The sequence below is a fragment of the Schistocerca nitens genome, chromosome 1 (assembly GCF_023898315.1).
Source record: "Schistocerca nitens isolate TAMUIC-IGC-003100 chromosome 1, iqSchNite1.1, whole genome shotgun sequence".
NCBI lineage: Eukaryota > Metazoa > Arthropoda > Insecta > Orthoptera > Acrididae > Schistocerca > Schistocerca nitens.
The window spans coordinates 1,178,243,354-1,178,264,652 of record NC_064614.1 but is presented as its reverse complement, the minus strand read 5'-3'; the positions used below and the strand labels follow the sequence as shown (position 1 = coordinate 1,178,264,652).

Below are 21,299 nucleotides of genomic sequence, written 5' to 3'. Positions count from 1 at the left end.
GCGACTGACGGGCGCGTGACACAGATTCGACGGCCACCCCCGCGCTCCGCTGGAGCGGCGGCGTCGCCGGGCGGGGAGGGTGGGGGAGGGGCAGAGGGAGGGGGGTGGGGGTGCGGCGCGCGCATGCGCCCCCGGCCAGCAACAGGTCGCAGGCCGCGTATATAGCGGGCGCCGCGGCGTCGCCGCCACTCAGACCGCGGCGCGACACCACACCGCACCGACGCCTCCGGGCAGCTCGCGCCGAGTGCCGCACCGACGCCGACAGCGACGCCGCCGCCGAGACGCCTCGCCGCCCCGCCGCCGCAGCCGCGCAGCAGTGACGTCAGCGACAGGTAGTTACGTCACCGGCAGCCGCGCGCGCCGACGTCACCGGCCGCGGCGACGTCGCTCGAGCGCGTCGCGTCTGCGCTGAGCGGGGGCGCGCCGTTCAGATCTGGCGCTGCGCGCTTCGGAAACAAAGCACTAGCGACTCTCCCTGACTCGTAGACTCTCCTGCTCAACTCACTCACCATTCATTTTATCGTCCGTAGCACATTCCTTAAATCTCTTGCAAGTGACTGTACACTCCAGAACTACTGACAGAGACTGTAATACATAAGTAAATATCTGTCTCGACTGCTGAGCATTTTATTAAGATATTATCGTTATCAGCACCTTATGCACTGTCATCTATACATATAAATGTCTGAGTCCCCTCCGCGTTTTTACGGCTGCATGCGAAGGCTAATCTTACGAGCAACTGTAGGGATTTTGATACTGTTTTCCGTAACAGATAGACTGATTAACGAGGAAAATTTGTGAATGTAATTTATTTCCGCTACGCCAGATAAACCAAATGGTTCAAATGGCTCTGAGTACTATGGGACACAACATCTGAGGTCATCAGTCCCCTAGAACTTAGAACTACTTACACCTAACTAACCTAAGGACATCACGCACATCCATGCCCGAGGCAGGATTCGAACCTGCGACCGTAGCGGTCGCGCGGTTCCATACTGAAGCGCCTAGAACCGCTCAGCCACAACGGCCAGCCCCAGATAAATCGTACGGCCGTTGTGAAGCAGAAGCATTAGCCATTTCGGTATAAAATGCTTCGCTACGAGTAGCACATCGTTGTAAGCAGCGCTATGCGGCTTACGATACTCAGCTATTCATATTTACGTGATATTGGTAGCCAAGAATTTTGTGTTGCTCATGGTGGATAAGGGACTGAAGTCGGTTATGTGTTAATAAAAATACTTTCCGATCCTGACAAATTTTTTTGTATGACTGACAATATTGTGTGCACTTCAGCACAATGACGATGTCAGCATATACATAAACAGTGGTATCGAAGCAATACTTCCGATACGTGATAATATCCCTATGTGGTACGTAATGAAAATCCTGCAAGGGTCAGGGAGGGACACCTGACACCTCGCCCCCGCACTCAGCCCCCCCATCACTCCAACCAACACACAAAAGAATCGTCCCCTAACTAACTGCATTTTGCATCCGGAAAACAGAGAGACGCAGCAATTCAGTATCAACGAAGAATGCGAAAACAGGTAATAGATATTTACCAGACGTAGTGAATCCTTTAGTCATTCACAGCGCGAAACTAACACGATCCCCGTCCAAGCTCAGATTTCGTCATCCTGAGTACAGAACAGTCCTCTAGACGAAGCGCCAATGAAATGTTGACTTTGTTTTGACACAGCCATCTCGGACAATAAATGTTTATGGGCTATTGACAACGGCTCGTCTCTAGAAATCGCTATTGCCAGTAAACGATGCGGATATTGACTGAAATGAACTATGTTCTTGTATATATTAGCTAGGATTGTGACATCACGCTTTTTATGATTTGCTGCGAAACGTTGCATGTAATAGGCGGGACATGTGTTAAATTTGAATGGTAGGACGGCCACCGCAACCTGCCAGTCATCGGCTTTCGCATGTAAACGTCGCTTAACAGGGTCGAATCTACGCATTGGTGGCAGATATGTCCTAAATTTTAGCGCACGTCCCGCCTGTTCTTGCAAACATTTTTACTACAAACCGTCACATGCGGCAAATTACAATATTATTTCCTCCAAGAGCTTTCCGTTATTATAGCCGCAGATTTTCCCTTGTTTATAAATTGTAGTTGCTGTAATACATCCGTAGATGAAACAGGTACTGTGGCTGTTGGTGAGCGTACAGCTGCCCCCCCCCCCCCCCCCTTCGCGGCGCGGGGCACCTTAGCGCCGTGTACTTTCATTCAGAACAGAGAGCGTCTATGCAAGAGCATTGTCTTAGCTTGTGTACCGTTCAGTTCGAGTGTCTCAACATTCACTTCATCGTTCATTACTTGTCGGTAGAATACGGCTCCAGTCCAAAATAAAGCACAGGCAAGTCCAGGGTAATGGACAGGCAAGCAACCAACATAAAACAAATACTAGCTTCTCGAATATACGTACTGTTTTAAAATAATAATATCGCTCATCAGTGTTTTTTTCGTATTTTAACCTGAACTGTGCACTTCAGCACAATGACGATGTCAGCATAAACATAAACAGTGGTATCGAAGCAATACTTCCGATACGTGATAATATCCCTGTATCATAAAGATGAAACATAATTACCATATTTATAGCGTCTGAAACTTTCAGATTAAGTAATTGCAGTAAGGGCAAATTTACTACGTAGATTAACGAGATGTAAAATACTCGAAAGAGATTACTATACCAGTTAATCCAGCGAAGCTATTAATCTAGTGTACTTCTTCGATTATCCAAAATATCCATACGTGATTACCGGAAAGCGACAATATACGAAGGTTGAGGATTACAAAAAGCTCTTCTGCTTATTAATCCAGTTTTCCCCACTACTGCATTTGGATCAAAATTTCGTTTACGTTACCTGACGCTATCACACACCCAGTGGAATTTCTTTGTAGCTTTCTAAAACGGCAGAAGTCTGCATACATACCTAAGGGTAACAATAGGTATTGTAAGCGGCTGTAAGTTGTTTATATATAGATAACTGAAAAAATTGTGGTTTCTTTAAACGAAAGTTCGTCGTAATGGCATTCGGGAAATTCCTGTTTTTTTTTTTTTTTTTTTTTTTTTTTTTTTTTTTTTTTTTTTTTTTTTTTTTTTTGCACTTTTAAGAGTTCACAAAACTAGACTCGAAATGCGCTATAGGTGAAAAATCAGGACCACCGGCGCAGCTCACAAGGGAACCTCCCCATCGCACCCCCCTCAGATTTAGTTATAAGTTGGCACAGTGGATAGGCCTTGACAAACTGAACACAGATCAATCGAGAAAACAGGAAGAAGTAAGCAAAAATACAAACTGAGTAGTCCATGCGCAAGATAGCCAACATCAAGGATAGTGTGAGCTCAGAAGCGCCATGGTCCCGTAGTTAGCGGGAAAAAAAAGATAGAAAGAAAGAAAGAAAGAAAGAAAAGTGGTTAGGGTGAGCAGCTGTGGAACGAGAGGTCCTTGGTTCAAGTCTTCCCTCGACTGAAAAGTTTACTTTCTTTATTTTCGCAAATTTATGATCTGTCCGTTCGTTCACTGACGTCTCTGTTCACTGTAATAAGTTTAGTGTCTGTGATTTGCGATCGCACCGCAAAACCGTGCGATTAGTGGACGAAAGGACGTGCCTCTCCAATGGGAACCGAAAACATTTGATGGCAAGGTCATAGGTCAACCGATTCCTCCACAGGAAAACACGTCTGTTATATTCTATACGACACTGGTGACGGCATGTGCGTCACATGACGGGAATATATTGTCGACCCACCTAACTTGTACACTTGGCGAATGGGTAAAAAGATTCTTCTACCTCGCCCGATTTAGGTTTCCTTGTGGATGTGATAATCACTCCCAAAAAAGTGATGAAAACCTAGGAGTTTGTCACATAAACTGAAAATAAAATAATTAAACTTTTCACTCGAGGGAAGACTTGAACAAAGGACCTCTCAGTCCGCAGCTGCTCACGTTAACCACGGGACCACGGCACTCCGCAGCTCTTATTGTCCTTGATGTTACGTATGTCGCGCATGGACTACTTAGTATATTTTGCTTATTTTTTCATAGTTCCACACAACTTCTTCCTGTTTTCTAAATTGATCTGTGTTCAGTTTTTCAAGGCCTATCCACTGTGCCAACTTATAACTAAATCTGAGGGGGGTGCGATGGGGAGGTTCCCTTGTCAGTTTGACCTCCTTTGCCACGTAAACATTAGGTATTCTACACATTATTTTCCAAGCAAGATCGTTAGAATTTTGTTACACCAACCTTTAAAACCGATACAGTGGCTTGAAAATTTGGGTCGATGGAAACGACATGAGCAATGGCCAAACAACTCCAACCATTTGTCGAAACTTTTGTATCGATTACTTAAAAGCGCTCTGAAAGCATTGGAGATTAATAGCGTCCATGGCTCAACTTGTGTGGTAAGCTCTTCCGCACATTTCTTTACTCACATACTGGACTAGGATTCACTGTAATTGCTTAATATGCACTAGGGAGGAAAACTGGATTAATTTACTCCATGTCGATATCATAAAAGCAGAAGAGCTGTATGAAATACTGTCTCTTCGTGTATTGTCGCCTGCCGGTTGTCATGTATGGGTATTCAATAATGTAAGAAATGTGTTAAAATTACAATAACCATGAAAGCTCTTGTTTCATTTGATCCCGACGTAGCAAAATGGGCAGCTTCAATTATGCTCAAAAAAATAAATGAGAAACATTTCCTTAAGAGACATATGTATATACGAATATCTTATTTTGTAAGTGAAGCAGTGAACATTCCGACTGTTTCGAGATCGTCCACTGGTGTACCAAACTTTTAGTTCTTACATCGTTTGTCATTTTTGCCAGTAATCTTATTTCCCGATTCATTCTAACACAACAGCACTACACGCTGTGCTGTGCACTGAACGCACGGTCCGACAGAGTTATTGCGAAGCAATTACACAAACTCGTGACCGACATTCAGCATGAAGAAATAATGCCAGATTGAGTTGACAGAAGCAATGATACTACCAGTTCACAATAAGGCTGATAAGCAAGAATGCTGAAATTATAGAGGCATCTCCTTAATTGGGACAGCCTACAAAGTGTTTTCTCAGAGATTCTCCAGAAAACGTTGGACCTGTACTTAGGAGAGGTAACAGAAGAGAAACAAGCTGGATTTATGAAGAATCGAACCACTACTGATCAGATATTTGTACTAAAAGAAGCCATATTAGAATTCTGGGAATACAACAAAACAGTGGCAACATTGCTTGTTGATTTTAAGAAATCCAGCAATAGTATAAACAGAGAAAAATTGTGGAAGAAAATACAAAAGTTTGGAAAACGAAAGACGATGACAAATATTGTAAAACCTGGAAGGCTTGGACAGAGAATATTCCATGGCTTTCCACATAAAAACGGGAGACAGGGGAGACAATGAAATAACATCACTGTTACTCAACATAATAACACAGGAAGCACTGGACGCAGCAAGCAATCCAGAAGAGAGAATTAGCGTAGGAATGAAGTGAATATGCTGGCATTAATTGCTGAAAATATAGAGACATATAAATGCTGCCAAGAAGGCTATTCAAAAAATTCAAGGAAGTTTGTTTAGAGATAAATGACGAGAAAACAAAATTCATGAGGGTAGAAAGAAATTAAAAGAGAAAAGGCAGGGAAACCCAGCAGGTTGACAGCCACGTGTGTGAAGCATCAGACCAGTTTAATTATCTTGGGGTGATAGTAAGCAACAAAAAAGATGAGAAACTAGAAACAGCAGCGAGGAACAAAGCGGAATCTAGAGCACCATATTCACTTAACAAATTACGATCACCAAAAATTTTTTAAAGAGAAACCGAATTATGGATATATAAAACTACTGGTATAATCGGACCCGTATTACTGTGTAGAACCCAAAGGAATTACAGACGTTGGCTGCAAGTGGGCATTGATTTAAATCAATGGGGAAAGTTGAAAATTTGTGTCGCACCGGGATTCGGGTCCAGGTCTCCTATCTACTAGGCCGATCCTCTGACTGCTAAGGCATCCGGGCACAGTGGTCATCGCAACTGCACTAACTTCCCTAGCGCGCCTCCCGTCAGACCCAAATTCTCAACGTATCCACACGCTACTACTGTAGAACCCCTTGCCCATTGTCCTCGTTACTCGCGGCATTTCGTCGCTTCCTGTAAGAGTTCTGGCCTGGTGTGCATCCAAATGAAGAGATATTTCGCAGACCTAATTGTACAGGGTGTTTATAAATGAATATCGAGGTTTTAACACTTTATAATATTTATTATATTAAGCTTACAGTTATAAATGATACGTCAAATGAAAGAGCAACTCAAACAGTTTTACCAAGAACCTTGTAAATGTTCAATGTGAGCACCATTTGTCTCACAGCACACATCAAGTCTATACCCGAGTTCTTCCCGAATGTTGATAAGTGTGTCTTCAGTGATTGTAGCAAGAGCTCCTTCAATCTGGTTTCTTAATTCAGAGAGGTCTGCTGGTAGCGAAGGCACATACACACGATCCTTAATGAAGCATTGCGTTACGTCAGGTGAACGTGGAGGCCATGCAAAACAAGCCCTGTCATTGGGCCCCTTGCGGCCTATCCGGCACTTGGATACACTGAAGTTCAACCAGTCGTGTACTTCGCTATGCCAGTGAGGTGGCGCATCATCTTGCTGGAAAATGAAGTTCTCCGGGCCCATATTCTTCCAAATGAGGGAGGAGCCATATGTAGTGTATCAGGGTAAGAAGTGCCAGTTACAGTAGTTTCACCGAAAAAGAAAGGCCCATAAACTTTCTGCCGGAATACGGTACAAAAAACAGTCACTTTAGGGGAATCTCGTTGCATTTGTACCACCTCGTGAGGATTTTCTGAGCCCCAGATGCGCACATAGTGAGTGTTAACATGTCCACTATTGTGAAAAGTTGATTCATCACTGAAGACAACATGATCCAGAAAATCTTCATTATCATGAAACAACATTTCGTTTGCGAAGTTGGCACTAATCCATGGTCTGTCGGCTTTAGAGCCTGTAATAACTGTAAACAGTAAGGACATAGTTGTACGCATTTTCTTAAATCTTTCCAAACAGTCGACATGGGAACTTGTAATTCACGACTAGCCTTCTGGACTGATTTCTTTGGGTTACGAGTGAACGATTCTCTCACCCGTTCAACAGTCTCTTCACTAACTCTTGCTCTTCCCTTTACAAAGGTAGCCAGTATCTACAAATTGATGATACCATCTACAAATGTTATTATCACTTGGAGAATCACAACCGAACTTCAGCCAGAACGCACGTTGCACAGTAACTACAGAATCGGTTTTTGCAAACTGCAAAACACAAAACGCTTTCTGTTCACTAGTCGCCATCTTCGCTACTACCGCTGTCTAGCGGATTGCGGCGGAAACATTCCGCGCTGCGCATGCGCACTGGTGCCAAATACAACTGTTGGAGTAGCTCTTTCATTTGACATATCATTTATCACTGTTAAGTTTAATGTAACAGATATTATAAAGCGTTAAAACCCCGATATTCATTTATGAACACCCTGTATGTATGTGGTGTCTGTTTCTTCGAGCATGTCTGAAAGAACAGACACCACATATATACAGGGTGTTCAGAAATTTCTGTCACAAACTTCTAAGGCTTGCAGAGAGGACTTAGTACATAATATTTTGAATAGAAACCAATGTCCGATAATGTACCGTTTCCGTTCTACGACGGTTTCAATTCAGGTGCTTACTTATACACCTCTGCTTGAAAAATTAGGGGTGACAGAGCACCATTATTAGGTAATAATTTCAAAAGAAACATAACGAAACGTCCATTTATTACTTAAGCACATTTATTTGTAGTAACCCAGCATACTTTTCGTAAAGAACGTAATTTTTAAAAGTTAATACAAACGCATGTGCTTAAGTGAATGTGCGGATGTTTTGTTACGTTCCCTTTCGAATTGTTACCTACTAATTCTACTGCGTCACGCCTGATTCAATTCCTCCAGCAGAGGTAGGTCAGTTAAACATTTGGATTCAAACTGTCGTAGAACGTAATCGGTACGTTTCCGCACATTCCGAATATTATGTACTCATTCACCTCCACAAGCTCTAGAAGTTTTTAACAGGAATTTCCGAACACCTTGTATATAATTAAAGCAAGGATGGCCAATGATCTCTTCAGTGCGGATGCACACCGGGCTCTAACTCTTACGGGCATCGACGAAATGCCGCGAATAATGAGGGCAATGGGCAAGGGGCATTACATTAGTTATGTGTGGATAAGTTGAGAATTTGGATATGACAAGAAGCGTACCAAGGTAGGGCATACAGCTGCAGTGATCACTGTATCCGAATGGCTAAGTGATCAGATGGTGGCCCTAATTACCCATATATCCTCATCACATATCCACTCACCTGTTCCTCTTTCCGGACGCGGGATACTTTCCGCAAGCCAAGACGAACGCTGTGAAGCCATTGTGCAGCTGTACGCAATCTCCAATACAGACAATTTTTCTCCAGTTCCCTTTCTAGTGTCTCTCTTAATCCACCCCAGTGTCGACGTGTTACTGCAATGAGGAGTTGAGCCAAGGCTTTTCCTCTCTTAAAACCGGTTATTCTCTGTTCATCGGAATGTTCTTCTCCGCAAAACTATGCGTTGATAGCCCTACAGAATCTGGCAACTTACCGCTCCCTCCTTCTCGCAACACCGGTTTCCTGGTATTCTCTATCGTATTAATAATTTTTTTTAAAGTGGTTAGAGCATCTACCCAGTAAGAGGGAGACCCGACTTCGAATCCCTGTCTCGCACAAATTTTCAACTTCTCCCATTGATTTAAATCGATGCCCACTCGCAGCCAATGTCTGTAATTCCTTTGTGTCTTAGTTCATAATGGGTGCTGGATCAAAATGGTATGTGTCCTTTGAGACATGTCCGAAAGAACAACCAACACACGTATATTACTACATGGGGCAGAAATATGATACAAAGATAAGCATATAGAGAGAGAAAACGATAATTTTTTAATAAAAAATCCTGCTAAAGATATTTAGACCAATTGTTTGGGAGGATAATGGAGAAGGAGGAATAACAGGGACCCAGGGAGATATATAAATATATACATCTTCTTGCAGAAGCCAAGACAAGGAGGCTGACATGAACCAGGAACATCTACAGATAGTGGAGGGACCAAAACACACACCTTTAGGCAAACCGAAAATAAGTTGGAGAGGCCACGTGGTCAAGGAGCTTCACGTACTTGGAGGACGGGGAAAAAATGCGAAGGACAGAACGCTGTGGATGAGGCTACCTCACGAGGCCAAAAACCGGCTGCAGTTTGTGGGGTCAGGAGAGTGACAGAGTGATGAAAACAGCTTGCTTTAAATGTTGATAGATCTATCTTTATGCGGGTAGGTAGGAGAAACACTGATGTTAGGTCCAGATAAACTGTAAATGGAATGCTGCTTGACCCAGTCACGATGATCCGATATCTGGAGCACATAAGGTTCGTCATAAGGAAGGCGAATGGACAATGCAATTTATTGGGGGAGTTATGGGAAAGTATGGCAAATAAAGAGGAATTCGCGAACGGTCGCTTCTTGAGAACTTTTCAACTGTTTAGGATCCTCAGTAGGTTGAATTAAAGGTACATATGCAACTCAGAAGCGTGTTGCTAGGTTCATTACACATCAGTTCAGTCGTTGTGAGAGCGTCACAGTAATTCTTCATGAGCTCAAAAAGAAATCCTTGAGCTCAAAAGGTGACCTTTTCGCAATAAAGGGCGATAGGCGTCAGTGGTTTTAAAAAAGTTTTCATTAGGTTTTCATAAAATTTTGACATAAAGTATTCGGTATGAAATTACTATTATATGCTTTAACTTGATGCTGTAAAGTTACTCTCCTACTTCATAAATCACCGTTGCTGTGGAACCAGTGAACGGTCAGAAAATGTTACTGCAAACAGAGATGCAAAAGTGAAAGGTAGGCAAAAAGGGTTTACTAACTTTGGTCCAGCATAATGACTGCCATTGCAAAAGAAGAGATATTAGGCTTCGTACAGAGGCACTCAGACGTTGTTTTCCCACCTTTGCACCAGAGAGTAACTACTAGCAGTGGTACAAAGTACCCTCCACCATATACTGTAGAGTAGCTTGTCGAGTATATGTGAAGGATAGCAACATTTACTAGCATTTTCCCAAGGCAGGATGCTTCATCAGTGTCGTTCCTTCCAGTATGAATTTTTACTCTGCAGCGGGGTGTGTGCGCTGAACTGAAACTTCCTGCCAGATTCAGACTGTGTGCCAGACCAGGACCCGTACCTATATCCTTTGCCTTCCGGAGCTCTACCAACTGAGGTATCCCAGCACCACTCACTAACCTCCACCCCTCACAGCTTCACTACAACCAGTACTTCATCCCCTACCTTCCAAACTTTAAAGAAGTTTTCCTCCATAACTTGAAAGACTAGCACTCCTGGAAGAAAGGACCCTGTGGAGACATGAATTATCCACAACACGGGGGAATTTAAGAAGCGTGCCTGGATAGCTCAATCGGTAAAGCACTTTCCCGAGAAAGGCAGAGGACAAAGGTTTGTGTCCCAGTCCAGCGCACAGTTTTAATCAGCCAGTAAGTTTCAGTGTTGTTCTTGTTAGTGGTAACAGAAGCGTTTGTGATAATGACGGTATTACAAACAGATAGCGAGTAGAGCAGAATGCAAGATATTGAATCAGCTAATTAGTTTAACATTTCTCCTCATATATTCACACACTCCACAAGTATCAAATTCTGATTAATTAAGGATAGCGAGTTATTCATAACGCCATTTAACCCAAGTTCTCATTTACTGACGTCCACAGCCACACAATTTTAAAGCGATAGGAACTTACAGGATATCACATCTGCTACTGTAATATTAATTTAATTACTACAAAATAATATTGTTTAGATTTTGTACAGTATTCCACTTACACACAGTGTTAGTTCTTAAATATATCGGTAAGAGTCCGTTGTTTAGGTGTCTTCAAGCGATTTCGTGAAGCAAGGTCTCGCATCCGCTTGAAGGTGACCACTTGTAAATGGTCCCGCTCCATCCTTGTTAGCGCAATGTCAAAAACACCCAAACGCCTCACCAGCTGATGGTCCCACATACATACATACATTAATCTTTGTTTCATAGATCATGTATACGACATTCTGTAATGATGTGAAACATGTCACTTTAACATAAGTTTTCTTTACACAAAATAATTAATTAACTAATTTTTATTTTTATTTTTATTTGCAGTTACTACTTCACATCTAAGATTTCATCTATTGAGTAGAAGGAGTTGTCATTCAGAAATTCTTTTAATTTGCTTTTAAATGTTGGCTGGCTATCTGTCAGACTTTTAATACTATTTGGCAAATGACCAAAGATTTTTGTGGCAGCATAATTCACCCCTTTCTGTGCCAAAGTGAGATTTAATCCAGAATAGTGAATATCATCTTTTCTTCTAGTGTTGTAGCTATGCACTTCACTGTTATTTTTGAACTGGGATGGGTTTTTAATGACAAATTTCATACGTGAATATATGTACTGTGAAGGTACTGTGAATATCCCGAGTTCCTTAAATAAATGTCTGTGAGGTGATCTTGTATGGGCTCCAGCTATTATTCTGATTACACGCCTTTGTGCAATAAATAATTTCTCTCTTAACCACGAATTGCCCCAACATATGATGCCATATGAAAGCAGTATGGAGTGTAGCCATGTATGGAAGTGAAACATGGACGATAACCAGTTTGGACAAGAAGAGAATAGAAGCTTTCGAAATGTGGTGCTACAGAAGAATGCTGAAGATAAGGTGGGTAGATCACGTAACTAATGAGGAGGTATTGAATAGGATTGGGGAGAAGAGACGTTTGTGGCACAACTTGACTAGAAGAAGGGATCGGTTGGTAGGACATGTTTTAAGGCATCAAGGGATCACAAATTTAGCATTGGAGGGCAGCGTGGAGGGTAAAAATCGTAGAGGGAGACCAAGAGATGAATACACTAAGCAGATTCAGAAGGATGTAGGTTGCAGTAGGTACTGGGAGATGAAGAAGCTTGCACAGGATAGGGTAGCATGGAGAGCTGCATCAAACCAGTCTCAGGACTGAAGACCACAACAACAACAACATGAAAGCAGTGAATGAAAATTGGCATAGTAGGCTAATTTACTGATATGTTTATCACCAAAATTTGCAATAACCCTAATAGTGTAAGTAGCTGAACCTATCCGTTTCAGCAGATCATAGATATGTTTCTTCCAATTCAGTTTCTCAACAATGCACACACACAGAATTTTTGAATATTCTACCTTAGCAACAGACTTCCGTTCATAACTATATTTATCAATGGTGTTATGCCATTTACTCTACAGAACTGTATAAACTGTGTTTTCTCAAACTTTCGTGAGAGTCCATTGGCAGACAACCACTTAATAATTTTCTGAAAGACATTATTTCCAATTTCCCAGCTGATTCTTGCTTATTGGGTGTGATTACTATACCTGTATCATCAGCAAAAAGATCTAACTTTGCATCTTCATGGACAAAGATTGGCAAATCGTTAATATACATTTAAAAAAATAAGGGACCCAAGACTGAACCCTGTTGGACACCATTCTTGATACCTCACCAGTTAGAGGACTCTGCTTGTTTTGCAGACTATCTATACTATTAATTTCAATCTTTTGCATTGTTCTAGTTAATTATGAATTAAACGATTTCTTGCCTGTCCCACTCATACCACAATACTTAAGCTTATCTAGAAGAATTTCACGATTCACACAATCAAATGCCTTTGAGAGATCACAAAATATCCCAATAGGTGCTGTTCGGTTATTCAGTGCATTCAATATTTGATCAGTGAAAGCATATGTAGCATTTTCTGTTGAAAAGCCTTTCTGAAAACCAAATTGACATTTTGTTAGTACTTAATCTTTACAAATACGTGATGCTACTCTTGAATACATTAATTTTTCAAGAATTTTGGATAAAGCTGTCAGAAGTGAGATTGGATGGTAGTTGTTAGCATCAGATCTATCCCCTTTTTTATGCAATGGTTTAACAATAGCATATTGAAGTCTATCTGGAAAAATGCCATGTTTCAGTGAGCTACTACATATGTGGCTGAGATTCCTATTTATTTGTTGGGAACAAGCTTTTAGTACCCTGTTGGAAATGCCATCAATTCCATGTGACTTTTCATAACTGGGATGCAGGTGTTTTGGCTTTAAGTCATGTCAACTTAATATACAGTATGAAGTTGATTTGGCTTAAAGCCAAAATATCTGCACCTGATAACGGCCTAAGGCCGAAATTGCGATAGTGGAAATAAAAAGTTTAACAGTCACTGGCGTAAACACGATGTCTTTCAAAAAAATTCCATGTGAGCTTGTACTTTTGAGTGAATTTTTTATTTTCCTAATATCAGTAGGATATGCAGGTTAAACTTCACTTTTATCAAATTGCATAGGTACTGCTCTTCCATATACTGTCTTGCATTTTCTAATGAATAGCTGGATCCTATTTTCTCTACAACACTTAAAAAATGATTATTAAAAATGTTTTCCACTACTGACTTCTTGTTAACAAACTTTTAATTGTGTTTGATAGAAATACAGTCTTCCTGGGCTCTTGGTTCTCTGTTTCCCTTTTCACAATATTCCAAATTGTTTTAATTTTATTATCAGATGCGCTAATCTCAGACATAATGCACATACTTCTGGACTTTTTGATAGCTTTTCTTAATACAGTGCGGTAGTTTTTATAATGTTTCACTGTTTTGGGATCATTACTCCTCCTAGCTACGAGATACAATTCCCTTTTCTGTTTACAAGATATTGTCATCCAGCTTTTTACACAGTTTCTTACAATTATATTTCACTGTTTTCTTAAGGAAACTGTTTTCAAATATACTCACAAAGGTATCATGAAATAGGTTAAATTTTAAATTAGCATAATGTTCCCTGTACACCTCATCCCAGTGTAACTGTTGCTCGCTTTCCCTAAAATATTGAATTGTTAAATCGTTCATGGAATGTACTATTTTGGAGGACTGTAACTAGCTGTGCATCATGATCAGACAGACCATTCTTAATAGGAAAAGTTTTTATTTGATTAAATTTAATCTTGGTCTATGAAAACGTTATCTGTCAGTGTGCTCCTTTCCTGTGCCATCTAAGTAGGAAAACCAATAGCTGATGTCAAATTGAAAAAAAACAAGTAATAATCAAGGTCAAGTTTTCTATCGGACTCTTTCAGTCCCCACAAACAATAATTTGCTTTCCTTAGTCTGACAGGTAGCACAACAAAGACTTCCAAGTTTTTCAAAAATAGTTGAAAATTTCCCTATGGGGACCTACACACAGCCATCCAACTACATTTACCCTTTCCATACCTGTGACTATATAATGTTCAGACATGCATAGTACATCTATTCCATCCTCAGTTACTAAATCTTCTAAACAAACAAGAAGCTCATCTAGTTTGTTTTTTTATCCCCTGATATTCTGATGCAATATATTAACATTATTTTTCACTATGTTTTTATTTGAATCTTATGACATACTAACATTACTTTTCACTGTACTGTTATGAGAATCATTTGATATTTTCACATCTCTAGTACCTGCCTGTCTGAACTTTCCATTAAGCTTAATTTCAATCAATGTAGGATAATCACACACTGAACTTAGCCTAAAAAAAGTACTCCCATGAGTTTCAGTGCCCCCCCCCCCCCTAAAGATTTTCCTATCATCCCAGCCAGTTTAACCTTCCCTTTCCTATTGAGATGCAGACCATGTCTTATGAAGTCCCACCTACCAATACCATCAACAGGAACCAAACGTATGCCTGACCAAGTAGCCGCCCGAAGCAGTTGATCTAGCTCCATACTGATCCTCCTGAGAGAGCTGTTCAATTGGGGCCGGCCATAGCGCATGAAAGCAGGAACCAAGACGACATTTGTATGGTTCGTTGCAGATGTTCAGTGGCAATATCATCCTCCTGACCATCATTTTATTCTCTCACACTTTGAATGATTTCATTGTCACTGAGAATTTGGAATCAAGGTTCCGAAAAAAAAAGGCCGGCCGGTCTGCCCGTGCGGTTCTAGGCGCTAGTCTGGAACCAAACGACCACTACGGTCGCAGGTTCGAATCCTGCCTCGGGCATGGGTGTGTTGATGTCCTTAGGTTAGTTAGGTTTAAGTAGTTCTAAGTTCTAGGCGACTGATGACCTCAGAAGTTAAGTCACATAGCGCTCAGAGCCATTTGACCCATTTTTGGTCTGAAAAATCACAAGCAATCCATACTCCTATATGTTATATACTGCTATCGGAACATCCAGAAATCTTCAAAATGATCTTTCTAATGTTGTCGAGTGATATTTCGTCACCTGTCGCTACTCTTTCTTCCTTTTCCTTTTGACGCTTCTTCTTTTCATCTTCATCTTTCTGTGCTTCGTCCTTGGTTGAAATGCCTTTCGGTTTATTCCAAGCACTTTTTAATGTAATTGCCTTCACTAAATTTCATGCCATCATGTAAGATCAACCTTTTAAATTCAGTTTTCGGTGATGAATCACAATGCCTTCTTCCTTTCCATCTTCTCTCAAAATATTCCTCAACAGTTGTCTTTTATATTGCTGCTTCGCAGTTCCGACAACCAGTCGGTTCACTGGCTGCCGCGAACTCGTTACTTCTGGTGGCAGAAACGTTCATATTCCCTATCAAGAAGGCTTTCTGTAAGGGGGGGGGGGGGTCGGCCGCGGTGGCCGTGCGGTTCTAGGCGCTCCAGTCCGGAGCCGCGCTGCTGCTACGGTCGCAGGTTCGAATCCTGCCTCGGGCAGGGATGTGTATGATGTCCTTAGGTTACTAGGTTTAAGTAGTTCTAAGTTCTAGGGGACTGATGACCTCAGATGTTAAGTCCCATAGTGCTCAGAGCCATTTGAACCATTTTTGTAAGGTGGGTGGTTGCACTGTTCAGTATTGACATCACACTACTACCTTCTTACCCTATGGCCTTTTGATGTTTTTTTACTTCATGTATGAAAATTGAATCGTACCAGAACAGTAGCAGTCATCCAGGCCTTTGGTTAATTCTAGTAAAAGATGGGAAGTTTGTTAACATTTTTCAAAGCCCGGAGGTTTTTCGAATTTCCTATCAGCAGAACATATATTTTGTGGTTTCCGCTACAGCACAGTTCAGCACAGTAACAGGGTCTTTACTAACCTTATGGCCAAGAGCATTACTTTCCTTTTTCAAATGGTTCAAATGGCTCTGAGCACTATGGGACTTAACATCTATGGTCATCAGTCCCCTAGAACTTAGAACTACTTAAACCTAACTAACCTAAGGACATCACACACAACACCCAGCCATCACGAGGCAGAGAAAATCCCTGACCCCGCCGGGAATCGAACCCGGGAACCCGGGCGTGGGAAGCGAGAACGCTACCGCACGACCACGAGATGCGGGCACTTTCCTTTTTAGAAGCTAACGTTGTTACAGACAGAGCCTTCCAAATAATGTCTTTCTCTTCTTCGTTGTATAAAATTTCAGGGTCACAAGATTCTGCTTCAATTTTGAATTTTTCAATAACATTTTCTGCTACTTTCGGGCTTGCTGATAATTTTTCACCACTTAAATCCAACTCACCAATACCGTGACTTTCCCCTAAATTCCTCGACCAGAAATTTCTTTGCTTTAAATGAAGACAAACTGTAGATTTTCTAGGGTAAAATTCGGCCTGAAAGACGGTTTCCGAATGCTCACCGCTGCAAAAACCACTGCAGTACGGCCCCTTCAAGCTCTTTGTTTTCTGTTGTTTTCATCACTTTTCTCGGCGAAGTCGTATTTTCCTTCTCAAGGACAGACACGAAGTTTAAAACTGAGGACTTATTTTTTTCGTGTCTGAAATCTTTGATGTTGGCAGCTTAACATCTCAGCTGCCTGCTTGTCACTCATGCCTTTGGCTAATTGTTCAAGGACTTTTGTTTTATGTGGCCAACAATAAGGCAAGGTGTTTCCTTTCAGAAGACGTATACCACAAAATAATTTAAAACACACGCACAAAAGCAAACAAAAGTCTTGGAAGACGGAACCTAGGTCACACTGAATGACGGGCTCGACAAACACAACAATGGGTGTACAACAGTGCGCATACTGTATTCGTTTTTCACTGGAAGATCTTGTCTTTTAGTACATTCGGGGTTCGAACTGATTTTAGAATGATAAAAAAACGTACAGTGTACTTTATATTGTAACGGCTATCGAACAAAAACAACTGTTTTAGTCATACGGTACAAATTTCGTTTTTCTCTAAGCGATTCAGATCACTGGTGATCAGGACAGTTGGAGTCCGCCCCCGGTAGCTGAGTGGTCAGCGCGACAGAATGTCAATCCTAAGGGCCCGGGTTCGATTCCCGGCTGGGTCGGAGATTTTCTCCGCTCAAGGACTGGATGTTGTGTTGTCTTAATCATCAGCATTTCATCCCCATCCACGGGCAAGTCGCCGCAGTGGCGTCAACTCAAAAGACTAGCACCCGGCGAACGGTCTACCCGACGGGAGGCCCTAGTCACACGACATTTATTTAGGGAGTTCGTATAATGGGAGTTCTACTGTGGCTTTGGGCATACTCCAATGGAATTTTGTAGAATCATAACCATTCATAGCATGTATCTGACGTGATGCTGGCAAGTTCTTGGCTTTATAAAAAAAATTCTGTTATAGGATTTAAAAAATGTATTTATTCTACATATTCCCCCTTGAGCTCAACACATTTATGGCATATTTGTGCCAGCTTCTTTAAGCGTCTAAAACAAAAAGATGTCGATTGTGCTGAAAACCACTCACCCGCAGTCTTTCTGGCACCCCCACAGTTCAAAAATCGGTTTCCCTCGACATATTTCTTGAGGTTTTGGAACAGGCAATAATCTGAGTGGGCTTAGTCAGGGGAATACGATGGATGTCTGAGGAGTTCAAAGGGAAGATCTGACAATGTTTGCTGCGTGATGGCCATCTTGTGAGGAGGGGCATTGTAGAAATAAGTTTCCGTTTCTCAGCTTTCCTCGACATTTGGAGAGGATTTGTTGCTACAGTTTGTCGAGAAGTTCTGTATAGAACTTTTTCGTGATGGTTTTACAATGTTGCGAACAACCAGTAAGTGGGATTCCACATTTACCCCAAAAGACGTACGAGCAACTCGCGTAGCCATCTTTCTGATATGAACTTCTTTGCACGTGGAGGATCACTGTGTCAAAATCCACAAGGCTCTAGGCGATCAAAATGGAGTGTGAAGCAACCTCGGGTTCATGCTTTTAGTTTACAATGAGACATTACAGAAGTCATTTGGCTTAGAGCTCTCTCATGTCCAAAATCTCCTGAATAATATGACTCACACGTCCTCGGGACATGGCCAGGATCTCTGCTATCTTTTTAGGATCATGGAATGAACAGCATCCATGGCTTCCAGAACTATGAGTTGAGATTCTCTTCCAGGTCGCCTTTAATGCTGAAACGCCCTGTTTTAAATGCGGCAGCCCAATTCTTGATGTTTAGTTCTTCTGCAATCATTTTCACGCATAATCTTCGATCAGATCGTACGAGTTCACGCACCCTAGCCAAGTTGACATCCGTCGGTGAGGTTAATGGTCGTCCACTGCAGTCTTCATCTTCAACATTCGTTCTGCCTTCATTAAACATTTTATGCCAATGAAAAACTTGACATAACCTCCTCTTCAAAAGCCTTCTGAAGCTTACCGTAAGTTGTCGTCGCGTTTCACCTAATTTAACTCAAAAAGAAATGCCATACCATTGCGCAGTATTATACGGTTCCATTTCTATGACGAGAGACACAAACACGTGTTAACTTATTACAGCACAACCCACTACTGAGCAGCTGCATCGATGTGCTGCTTGGACTAGAAGCAGCTTATAGACCAAGGTCAAAGATATTGTGCCTACGCAAGCCTGTAGCCTTGCCACATCTTGCATAGAAAACCAGTCTCATTACTTTAGTGTCGCACTTCATATGTCATGGACATTGAGACGAGTAAAAAACTGGCACGAATATTCGGCTCTTTAAAGATTGGTGGGGGTGACAGGCAAGCGGGGTACTAATCGTACAGAGCACCCGAAGAGCGCTTTAGTTCACTCCTGGGTAACGCCCTTCCCCCCCCCCCCCCCACCTCCTCCCCTCCTCCCCCCCCACACACACACTCTGCACAAGCCTTACGAGAGCTGCGGAACTCTCTTCGGAGACAGCGAGACGTTTTGGACAGTTTTTAACCACTTTTTTTCACATCTGTATTCTGTAAGCCTTTGCACGTTTTGTCGTGGAGTGGAAGCGTTAGTACAAGTTTTCTTATCGTCATCAGTCCTTTGACAGATTCGATCAGGCCCGCCACGGCTTCCTCTGTGTAGTCTGTCAGTAGCATTCCGCCGCGGCTTTGTCTTTATAGTCTACCGGAAACATTCGCATATGTTATGCGGGAAGAAAAACTGTCGCAACTCCTCTGCGCAATTTCGAATTTCAATAATTTAACCGTCGCGGTCGTTAGGCAGGAGTCATTTTGACCCGTATTGGAACCTAATTTTCTCTGGCAATGGACACCATCTTTCAAGTTGCCTCTGCCTCCTCCTGCTGCTGTGTGCTGCGCACTTCAGCGACATTCTCACTCTGGCAAGGCAAGGCAAACCTCTACGAATCACGCAACTCTTGAGCGAAGTGTTCCTCTCTTCAATTACTGTAATTTGGTTCAGAACCGCAGACAGCGAAACAATTCTCAAGAGCTAATCGAAGAAGCATTTTTACCCGAGCTCCTTCATCGACGAACTATACGCTCCATTAGTTGTTGTGATTTAATTCAATTCAACTCACCGCACTTTTCGCAGGTCCATGATCGATTACGACGAAGCGACCTCTTCCATATCGACCGCTTCAGATGAATACTGCTTTGTTCGCCAGAACCTAAATTCTACATAAGAAAATTTGTCTCCGATGACAAAACATTTCCATCTACTATACAAAATTGCTTGAAATTATCCTCCCCTTTTCGTACTGATCCTTTTACTTATATTTACTTTATCAGATTTCTTCATGTGGTTGAAGTTCATTATTTGGTTTATCTTTTAGAAATTATCCACAGCTTTACTAGTATTTGGAGGCAGAATCACTTCTTATTTTCAGTGACACAGTAGCTTTTATGGGGGATGGCTCCCATCAGCCAGACCTGAAAAGTGTCATATAAGAACACTGAACATCTTAATTTTTGACAAACTTGTTTGGAAAAACCTACTCAACCAACTGATGTATTTCAATAGGAGCATGAGGTCAAAATACCTTGCTTCTGATAACTTATTTCATTTGTAATAGGATGTTCTACACTCATGCTCATAAATTAAGAATAATTGCAGAATGTGGTGCCACACAACGTGGCACTACACAGAACTGGCGCTAATAGCATAGGCACATAGAGAACACACACACGACACAGATCTGTAAGTCCACGGTATTGGTGATAAGTTGAGAAAACAGTCCCAAAACACATGTGCTACAAAACGCCACTGTTTCCTGCGCATGTACCCCGACATCAATATGGGATATGACCACCATGCACCCGTACACAGGCCGCACAACGGGTTGGCATACTCTGGATCGGGTGGTCGAGCAGCTGCTGGAGTATAGCCTCCCATTCTTGCACCAGTGCCTGTCGGAGCTCCTGAAGTGTCCTAGGGGTTTGAAGACATGCAGCGATACGTCGACCGAGAGTATCCCAGACGTGCTCGATGGGGTTTAGGTCTGGAGAACTGGCAGGCCACTCCATTCGCCTGATATCTTCTGTTTCAAGGTACCCCTCCACGATGGAAGATCGGTGTGGCCGTGCGTTATCATCCATCAGTAGGAAGGTGTGACCCACTGTACCCTGAAAGGGCGGACATATTGGCGCAAAATGACGTCCCGATAAACCTGACCTGTTACAGTTCCTCTGTCAAAAACATGTATGGGTGTACATGTACCAGTCATAATCCCACCCCACACCATCAAACCACGACCTCCATAACGGTCCCTTTCAAGGACATTAAGGGATTGGTATCTGGTTCCTGGTTCACGCCATATGAAAACCCGGCGAGAATCACTGTTCAGACTGTACCTGGACTCATCAGTAAACATAACCTGGGACCACTGTTCCAATGACCATGTACTGTGTTCTTGATACCGCGGTTTACGAGCTCGCCTGTGACCAGGAGTCAGTGGAATGT

The 21,299-nt window shown here is 42.1% G+C and overlaps 1 protein-coding gene across 1 annotated transcript in view; it reads left to right on the top strand.

Annotated features, from left to right (window-relative positions):
- Positions 1 to 263: 263 nt before the first annotated feature.
- The window catches only part of LOC126239060 (chordin-like protein 1), a 625,989-nt gene continuing 604,953 nt past the window's right edge, over positions 264 to 21,299 (top strand). Inside the window, exon 1 of the mRNA XM_049947831.1 lies at positions 264 to 332. The gene's annotated coding sequence lies outside the window, so the exon portion shown is untranslated. The remainder of the gene's footprint in view (positions 333 to 21,299) is intronic.